Here is a 9,406-nt window from a genome sequence, read left to right on the forward strand (position 1 = left end):
CCTGATGTAATGGCTAGTAATGTATTTTCATACATGTGCTTTGTCACATTGAATTAGGCCAGATTCAAACGTCGAAGGATTGCTGGAATAGTCAACTCATTTGCTGTATAAGAAATTCTGAGAGTACTGGTTTTCATTAAGCAGATGGTCCATTATGTTTTTCGAAAATTCAGCAGAAAGGCAAAATAACCTTTCGATAGTTGTACACGGAAATAGTCATAATTGCAATTATTTAACAGTAAGTTGAATTCTAACTGTTCAAAATTTCAACTATGTGTGTAGGTTTTAAAAAAGGATCATAACTGTTTGATCATAGTCATGACCTGTAGTAAAGTTCTTCAGAGAAAGAATCATAAAACTGTAACTTTGCTAAGTATCATTTGTATGGGCTTTAGGTACTCATATTTCCCATAAAAGATGCAGCACCAGTGCTTATAAACTTTCCAATTCCCAGGTTTACTTAGGTCTATTTCCATTCGACCAACACATTTAATCATGGTGATTTATGCTATCCCTATTTGAGATGAGTTTATTTTCAAACTCAGCCTCAAGCCTCTCCATCTCTTCGGGTTATCACATGAGCAGAGTCTATTTCCAGTAGGAAAGAATGGAGATCGAGACTGCTGACTCAGATTAGGCAACACCTAATCTCACTTTTAACTATTATAATTCATTTTACGGTATCTATCCAGCGGAAAATTCTTTAAGTTACAATTTTAGTTCTAAGTTTTGGTGTGAAGTACAAAGTTTCACAATGTGTGTGTGATATTCCACCTTCTCTTTGCAAAATAATAGCCTGCATGTTTTGTATAAGTAACCATCTAGCAAAACTGTATGTTTGTCAAATACGTTTCAACCTACATTAATGAAAATGTTATATCATAACCAAATAAGACATTAAGTATCTATTAATTTAATTTGTTACTGATTAATTCACTTATTCATAAATATTTTATTTTGGTTAAATAGAAATATCTTGCACTACTTTTCACGAAAAGAATCAGATGAAACTGTTTCCAGTTTCACACATTATGATTCTTTTGTCATCATTATAACTCAATAAAAATTCGTTAAGTGTCAAATATTTCAACCTCAAAACTGAAACATCCTATTGATACCCTTTTCGAGTAACTTTCTAAAGCTATAATTCAGTAGCTGGCCCAGTGATGTGTTGCCATCAAAGATCAATCACACCCTCCTGGTTTTTCTTTTAAGACATCATGAAATAGGTAATCACTAGCTGAAGTAAGACTTTTCAGCTAAAATTTTCATCTGCTAGGATTATTACCAATACCATTATTTTAATATACATTTAGAGAAACCATAAATTCTTCAATACATAGATTTGTCGTACTTCTCCAGGTGTGAGTGTAAGAATGTTTTGATAACCAGACAGTATGTTCCATGGAGTACTCGCTATTCAGCCAGATCAAGAGAATTATCATCTTGAAATGTGGGATATTTTGTTAAAAAAAATTGCCTAGTACCTCATAAAGCAATGTTACAATGCTCTTTCATTCAATGATTTTGGATTATATGATTATCCTAACTTATAAGGTAAATAAAGCAAGTTTCATATGATATCAGCTGAATATTTTCTTTAGTGAAGCTCTGCTCAGTAGTTTGGAGAACAAAGGTTGCTAAGTCCTTCTGACCCCATCCACCTTATGACTGAAAATCTTACTAACTGTATAGTAAGCCCAGCATGGCCAGGAGGTTAAGGCACTCGACTCATAATCCGGGGATCACGGGATCGAATCCCAGTCACACCAAACATGCTCGCCCTTTCAGCCGTAGGGCCGTTACAATGTGACAGTCAATCCAACTATTCGTTGATAAAAAGAGTAGCCTAAGAGTTGGCGTTGGGTGACGATGATTAGCTGTCTTCCCTCTAGTCTTACACTGCTAAATTAGGGACGGCTAGCGCAGATAGCTATCGTGTTACTTTGCGCGAAATTCAAAAACAAACAAGCTGTATAGTGATAGTGCCAGAACAGATAGACTTAACTGCGAAGTCGACGAGCTCGTTCCCGCGAATACCAATGTAGCCCGGTATCCAGAAGAACTGGATAGAAGTAAATGTTAAAGAGAAATGGGCCAGTCGGTTTTGAATAGGCGAGAACAGGGTGTGAACTAATGTGAGGTGATTCCAAGGCCAGTAGAGGATGAAGCGAGTCAGTATAAATAGTGCAGTTTAAGTACTGCTTACCTTCTACTGTATGTGATGCAAGGCAAAAGAAATGGCATACAGTTCAGCATTGAACACAGAAGCTGTAGAGGGGATTCTGCGTGCAACTACCGAACCACAACAAACCATGGCAGAGCCCATACAGTCACCTGATTTCGAACCATTTGTATAAATAGGAATGGAAGGATGGTTCGAAAGATATTCAGCAAATAGCAGACAGTATTCCCAATCAGAAGTGTCTACTTTTTTTATATGACTTAAAGATAGGTCACAATTGAGGACTGTAAGAAGCCATGGTGAGATGGGATACAGCAATGAAAGAGAGGACACGGAGGATGTTCAGTGCTCTTGTATCTTTGACCCATAGCTGCCTGATGTGTGGTATAAAGGTCAGCTTATGGTCAAAGATAAGCCCCAAAACCTTGTCTCAGAGACCACAGGCAGCACAATTTCACCAATACGGAGTTCAGGATCAGGGTGAATACCCCGTTGACGGCAAAAGTGCATGCAAACGGTTTTAGAGAGAGAAAAGTTAAAGCTGTTTGCTGTGGTCCACTTCAGTAAACGATTGAGGGCAGCCTGTAGCTGCTGCTCAATATACCTCATGTTCGACGACTGACATGAGATGTGAGAGTCGTCGACATGGAGCTCGTTTGCAACAGTGAGAGAGAGTTGTTCAGTGATGGCATTAATTTTTATACTGAAAAATGTGCCACTCAGAACAAAGCCCTGATGGACTCCAATTTTCTATAGAAAAGAATGGGAAAGTGTCGAACCCACACTAACTTGGAATTTCCTGTCCATTAAAAGAAATTTAATAAAAATGGGCAAATTGCCACGTATCCCATATATACGGAGGTCTCGCAAAATACCATACTTCCGTGTTGTATCATAAGCCTTCTCAATGCCAAAGAATATTGATACAAGATGTTGTCATTTGAAAAAGCTTCTCTGATTGACGTTTCAAGTCGAATCAAGTGGTCTATGGTGGAGCGCTGTCGTTGGAACCAACATTGGGTGGGCGAGAGGAGGTTGTTTGATTAGAGGTACCAAACAAGACGAGCATTAACCATTTTCTCTAAAGTCTTACAAAGACAGCTCATCAAAGCAATTGAACGGTAGTCTGAAGGAATCTTGGGATTCTTCCCAGGCTTAGAGAAAGGTATGACAATAGCCTGGTGCCAGGCATCAGGAAAAACATTTTTCTGCCAGATTTGGATAAAAACGACAAGAACAGCAAGAAAAGCAGGAAATAGGTGGCGCAGCATGCCATAATGTACATCATCAGATCCAACCAATGTACTGCCAGACCGACAAAGGGCCAGTTTGAGTTCCACCAGTGTAAAGGGACAATTATTGCCATAGAGACAATCAGCTCGAAAGGAAAGAGGTGATTTTTCTGCTCGAGTCTTTATGGCTAAGAAGGTGGAAGAAGAAGCAGAAGTGCTAGATACCCAGCAAAAGCTATCACCTAGAGCATCAGCATTCCCGGAGCATTCCGGGTATCAGCTACTTCCTGGTCATCAGAGAGCAAGATCGAGAGGGGAACAGAATTATACTGCCCACTGACCTTACGAATCTTGTCCCATATGACTTTGGAACTGGTGGTAGAAGATATGACGGTTGTAAACTTAATCCAAGATTCCTTTTGGTTTTGACGTCTTACTCACCGAGCATGTGCATGTGCCCGCTGAAAAGCAATGCGGTTCGAGATGTGGGATATCGAAAAGTATCCAGGCCCGATTCTGAGCCTTCTATGCCATGTGGCAGACAGGATTCCACCATGGATGAGGATATAGTGGAAAACGTGTCGAGGTTTTAGGAATATATTGAGCAGCTGCTTGTATAATACAGTCAGTAACTGCTACCACACAGTCGTCTACTGATGGCTTACAGACAATGGCAGGATCAAGTTCTGTGAGAGCAATGAAAGAGGGTCAGTTTGCTTGATCCAGCTTCCATCGGGGCACGCGGGTCGGGTGGCATCGACCACGTCCAGTCTCTCTCAAAATTATAGGAAAATGATCACTGCCTCGTGGATTATTGTCAGCCCTCAATGAAAAATGGGAGAATAATGAAGGGAAACAAATTGAAAGATTAATAGCACTAAAGGACTGACTAGGTGCATGAAAATAAGTATAAGAACCAGTATTGTTAAGAGAAAGGTTGTGATCAGAGAGCATACGCTCTGCAGAGCAACCCCTCCTATCAGCACTTCCCCAGAGGGGATAATATCCATTAAAACCCCCAGGATGAAAAAGGGAGAAGGCAACTGTTCAATGAGAGCATTAGGGTGTGATTGATCATATGTCCCTCCAGGCGACAGGTAGAGAGAACAAACAATGTTGGTATGACCCAAAAAAACACAAACAGCTACGGCCTCCAAGGGTGCCACTCGACACAAAGACATGGTGGGCAGATGCTAATCAACCAACAGTGCCACCCTTCCATGCACTCGTCCATCACACAGCCTGTAATTTCTGTACAAAGAAAACCGCCGAAAGGTAATTGTATCAGCAGGTTTCAGAAATGTTTCCTGTAAGGAAAGACATACAGGATAGTATGAAGCAATCAGTGTTTTGATGTCATCCAGATTAAAACGTAAACCTTGACAGTTCCATTGTATCAGGGTGGCCATTTTTATTTACATGTAGGCAAATTGGGTGGAGAACCCTTCTGTTTACGACCATGTTTTTTCTTTACTGTCCTTATTCAAAAGAGGTCTATCAATCTCCATGGATCCTTCCTGGGTCGATTGGGCAAGTCTTTGCTGTTGGATTGGGATTCCAGAGACTGAGGACGTGAACAAATGATTGTTTTGCATCTTGGGATGGGAGAAGAAGATGTATCCGAAGAAATGCCTGTACTTGGAACCAAAGGATGTGGATCTTGGGGTTTGTTGGAATGTATGTAAGGGACAGAGATAGGTGTTGAAGTTGATTCATCAACTTTTTTAACCATAGAGGCCAAAAGACTTTTAATTTGTTTGGAGAACGATTCTGTAGGAGGCACAGAGAGATCTGTCTGCACCGCACTGTGGTTGTGTAATGAAATGCAGCAGCATACGTCCGAGATGAGATGGTGGACAGCAATTTTCGAGCCTCAGAATAGGTAATATTATGAATCATTTACAAACGCTGCACCTCTTTTTCTTCCAACTATTTAGGGCAAGAACAAAAGTAGGACGGGTGAGAACCATTGCAATTGATGCAATGAGGGTCTTTTCACACTCTTAGGCATCATGGTCTTTTCCACTGCAACGAGCACACGTCAAGAAACCACAACATGACGTCTTTGAGTGACCAAACCCCTGACACTTGAAATATCAAGAGAGGGTTTGGAATGTATGGCCGGACCCTGCAATAAAGATAACCTGCCTTGATGGTGGCAGGTGGGCGTGGTGACGTAAATGTGAGAATGAAAACATTGGTCGGCACCATAATTCCATCTTTGCGAGTGGATATATGTCTCACTGCAGAAACTCCTTGGGTGGAGAAACCAGCGAGAATCTCCGACTCTGGGATGTTCTTCAAATCCCTCTCCATAATAACTTCTCGTGATGAATTCAAAGTAGCATGAGGTGTATCCTCAATAGCCTTTGAGTGTAAGAGGAGTTTACTGTGTTGAGATGTGGATGTTTCTACCAATATGTCACCAGATCGAAGCTTTTTTACTGACTTTGGAGAGCCAGCAAGTCTCTCTAGTCCCTTCTAAATGAAAAGGGAGACATTTACCCTAAAGGTTTGTCTGAAAGTAAATGCAATATAAGAAAATGAGGTACAACAGGTGATACAGATGGTGAGGATTGCTGCTCAGAATCGTCGAGACGTGGTCATTTTCCTGTAGACTGTTTTTCACGATTTTATTCAGATTTTTAATTGAAGTATTTATAATAAAGGGAAATTTCTGTGCCCACTGGCCCCACCCACCATGAAGCCCTACGAGGGGACGCACTACAATATCAACAAAAACACTGCAGCAACGCCAGGGTTTCGTGAGCACTATACCCAAACACCAGCATCAGACACAATGTCCAAAACACCTGATGAGAACATGCAACACTGGTACTTGGTTGAACCCTAGCCCGAGTGGACCAGCCGATTGACTGAAGGGGGCAACCCCAAGCCGCCCGTCTAGAGGAATTCAAGGCCAAAGTGGTGAGTTAGGGTTAGACCCCTCAACTACCAGGATCCTCTCCTCCCCTTCACGCGTTGCCACGCACGGCAAACACATGGGTGGATGTTTAGATCCCAGAGGAGATAAAATGAAAGAAAAGAACCTTCCCTGGGTGGTCCCATCACCACGTACAGAAATCCACATCGAGGGACTCTGATGTGGAGACCAAACAATTCTCTGTAAGAATTTAGCCTGCCACAACAATTTCTTCTCTTTGGTAGCACACATTGTATAGCATTCTCACCAATACTAAACATATTGAATGTGACCAGAATAAACGCTGTTAGCACAAGTTTAGATTACACCTTGGTGACCTCAAGTCTTTGTATTATACAAATTCTGGAAAATATTCTGTCTTAGAGTTCTAGAGACCATTTGCTTTATCAGTCAGGCTTGTGTCACAGATTATGAGCATTCAAGACACGTACCTCTATTTATACTGACAGAGCTTTGCCTGTGCGTTTCAGTTTGCTCTTCTCAGATTACTCACAGTATTAATTCATGGCTTGAGCTATAACTTATTTCATTTTCCAAATAATTTCTAGGATCAGGACAGTTCACAGATACACAAGGCGTTATCATGTACCAAAACATTTCATCCGCGTTTCCATATTGCAGGATCAGGCAACGCAATGTGGCAAAGACATACTTTTGCAATGTTGCTGTACAATGAACTATCGCCCCTTGTTGATATTTAAAGTTTGCCAACTATGGTTCAGCTGGATTATGAATCTCCTGTCAAACAAGTAGCAAATTTGTTTATGAAGATCACAGTTACAATTTTTCTTCGCATACAGTATCTCAATTCAGGAGCTACGAGTATACGACTAGCATATGCAATTACATTATACTCTATCCTGTAGCTATAATAATTTCTGTTCTCGATTCTGTTGTCGTAATATGAACTTGCTGTCTTGTAATGGATATGAGGGCATTAGATTATTCACTAAAGCAACTTTTGTAATCAGAATGATTGGTATAATTACTCGCTCCATTCAAAAATGAATTTTTTCCACATACCATCGGTAATATGACATGAAACCAAGGGACTGTAGACGACTTCTCACTTATGTGGACTTATAATGGTAGAGTGCGTGTTTTTTAAAAGTGAAGGCACATCGTCCACTGAGGGGAATCGAACCACTGATTTTAGTATTGTAAATCTGTACTAACTGTTCTACCAGTGGGGGACTACAATACTAGACACCGGGTTTCCATGTTCATGATTCGCAGAGCACAGACAGCCCATTGTGTAGCTTTGTGGTTAACTTCAAAGAAATATAGTATTTCTCGCTGTATTACAAAGTTGGAGTTAGTCTCTTCTTGCTGTTATCATAACAAGGTCTGTAAAAACTGCATCTATACCTGCAATGGAACAGAAATATTCCATTTCTGTATGCATGAGCACGATTTTTCTGGTTTCAGTTTATTTATCAACTGGAGTACCATTTTCAGATTCTCAGCCACAGACTCTAACATGTGACCAAACATACCAACCATTGTAGACCAAACACTTCTCCAATTGCAACCCTTCAACCATCGGTTTACATACAATTTTATGCTATCCTGAGCCTGTTGTATTGGTTCTTGTATTAAATATTTGACGTGTTAAATATGTTAAAAATAAACGTGAATATAGCCAAATACAGATATATTCTAAACTAATAAGAGAAAGGTGAAATTAATAGTTGTTCCAGCAGACACTGAATTAAGTAAATATTTAAAGTGAAGATACATCGTGCTGTTGCCAAGTTACAAAACTTTTGACAATGTTTGTAAACATCTAGGCTCAGTGTAATGTTAACAAACCAACAGTAAGGTATATTAAATTCAAACTTATTTTTCTTAGAACAGAATATAGGTCTGCAGAATAACAGGAAATTCAACAATATATTTTCACCGTGTTTTCTCTAAACACATGAATCCTTGAAAATTGAATGAAGAAACTGAAAACAATGTAAAACAAGTAAGCACAGTCTTTATTACAACGCAACACAAACACATTGTGTTTATATGCTTTGACAATGGACTGTCACTTGTACTGGACTGAAATTGTTTTACCAGACTAACCACGACAAAATCGTATACCAGTGTTCAAATTCAATTCAGGTCATTTCAGATCCATCCAAAACGGAAAGCACTACTCACGCAATTAATTCTTCTCAATCAAGAAAGAGAAGGCTATAACTTCAAACACCACTTGTTTTATCATTAAACAACATTGCTATTTGCAGCATTGCAGCTATACCCTCCATGGGTGGAAGGTGTAACCTCAGTAGAATAAGGAACTGAAGCAGTTAAAATGACCTCAATTTAGCAATTTTCTTGAGCAGGAATTTAAGTAAAAGCTGCACGTACTCAGAAGCAACTAATAAACAGAATAATAATAGAATAGCATAATAAAGGTAGAAATAATGGTGTGTTTACATCACACAATAGCATCACGCTGCAAAATGAATCTTCCATTATTAAAGATCCGACAAAGATGGAGATGGAGCTGAGGAATTCAAGAATGCCATGTTTAACCTTTTTTTATACAAGATTGTTGAAAACTGGCAATTCAGATTAACATTTATACTTAACATTTAAGGGCAAATTAAAATGAGGGCTGTAGTCCCATGTCCAAAAATGACCCATCCTACTTTTTTTGTTTATTTAGGAAAATACTTGATAAAATCATTTGACCAAATCTGATTAATTTTTAAGAGAGGGGGAGTTTGTAACATGGAGGATAGGCTTATCGCACGATGTAATGTGTATAGATTTGATTGGTTTGTCTTCCAAAAGTGCGACTAGGTACAGACCCGCTCTGACCTAGTATATTTGTAAACAATTTTCAAAGAAAATGTATTAGGTCTAAGCGTGGATACTCGTAGTCACGTCAATAAAATGATACCCCTCGGCCTATCAAAATTTATTCACTCCACATCATGGTCTAACTCTCACCAAGCCATGATGAAATACATAAAAACTAGTACGTTCAGTCATTGTGAAAAAATGACATAATGAAAGTCCAACTTTTATATGACATTGGTGAATAAA

Source organism: Tachypleus tridentatus, chromosome 5 (genome assembly GCF_004210375.1).
Source record: "Tachypleus tridentatus isolate NWPU-2018 chromosome 5, ASM421037v1, whole genome shotgun sequence".
NCBI lineage: Eukaryota > Metazoa > Arthropoda > Merostomata > Xiphosura > Limulidae > Tachypleus > Tachypleus tridentatus.